Source organism: Cynoglossus semilaevis, chromosome 14 (genome assembly GCF_000523025.1).
Source record: "Cynoglossus semilaevis isolate Cse_v1.0 chromosome 14, Cse_v1.0, whole genome shotgun sequence".
Taxonomy (NCBI): Eukaryota; Metazoa; Chordata; class Actinopteri; order Pleuronectiformes; family Cynoglossidae; genus Cynoglossus; species Cynoglossus semilaevis.
Genome location: NC_024320.1, coordinates 19,153,217 through 19,154,606, shown reverse-complemented (window position 1 = coordinate 19,154,606; position 1,390 = coordinate 19,153,217).

The following is a 1,390-nucleotide window of genomic DNA, read 5'->3' as shown; positions in this document are numbered from 1 at the left end:
TTTGTGCGTGTTCAGCAGCGTGGAAATGAGATGCGCATTTAAATCTGAGAGCAGGATTCTGCGTCTGTGGCCACGCGCTGCCAGGAAAGCTGTCCACCCTGCCGTCCGGCCTGGGGTTAATTAAGCGGCCTGTGGAGCTGCAGCAGAGAGAGAGAGAGAGAGAGAGATAGAGAGAGAGAGAGGGCATGTTTTGATGCTTCTGTACATCTGTGCTTTCCACGGAGACGCTCCAGAAAAAGGCTTTTGGAAAAAGGGAGGATTTTAAAGAGCAAATTAGCATTCAGATGAGGGACGGCCCCGCGTGCTGCTGCGGCATGGGCCGCGGAGCGCGACAAAAAACAGAGTTAAAATGGTCAAGTGATCAAGTCTGTGGGAGGATACTGATGAGTGCAGCCACTGAGAGACACACGATGAATATCAACACGGAGCCGCGCCGTCACATGGTGTGAGCAGGGTCAGAGATGGGCAAAGACCCAAAGGGTCCTTGAAATGAAGCCCTGTGTCCTTGAAACTCTCCTGCAGGAGACTTTTGTTGCTCCAGTAAATAAATAAATAAATAAATATTGTTTTAAAACGAACTGCAAATGTCCTGATGGCCACCCATATGAACCACATGAAAACCACATTAATAAGATGTAGATCAGAAAATGAACCTAAACTGATGCACCAGACAAATCCTAAAATATCCAGCCATGACAAATGTATGAGTCAAAGCTTAGACAAAAGAGCAAAAATGCTAATATTTAGCAGCGTTTGATCCAATAACCTCAATATTGACAATAATAAGACAAGAAAGTTCTAATCTGACCCAAAGTCAGACTTCAAATCTACTTTTTTTTTCTCACTCGTTGCATTGACTTTATGATACGACTCAGAACAAACAACACATCAGTCACTGTCCTAACGACACCTTTGACGGCTGAGTGAGGAAAATGTTAGGAGTATTTCTAATATTTACATGGTTGAGATAAAAAAGAAAAAAAAAGAGAAAAAAAGAAATAAACCTTTATAAACCTATTACTGAGTAAAATTGAATAAAACTTAAAGATTTTCAGATGACTACTTTTTACTTTTTCAATACTTACGGTAGGCACTATCTATCTATGTAAGTTAAAAAATATTTAGCTTCCACTCAGTTATATATATGAAAAAAAAATCTGTTTTTGAAGTATACTTGGTAGAGAAAAACAGCAGTAATAAAATCTACCGAGCATCAGACTGTAAACCTTTGTGCACTGACATTCTGGGTGTTTTAGGATAAATAAATTTAAAAACAAAAAGAAAAGTTTTGTACCTTTTTAAAACGTAACACATTTTCATTCATTTTCAGACTGGGCCGTGCAGCAGCAGCAGCAGCAGCAGCAGTCGCCTCCTCTGCAGCGTTACCATC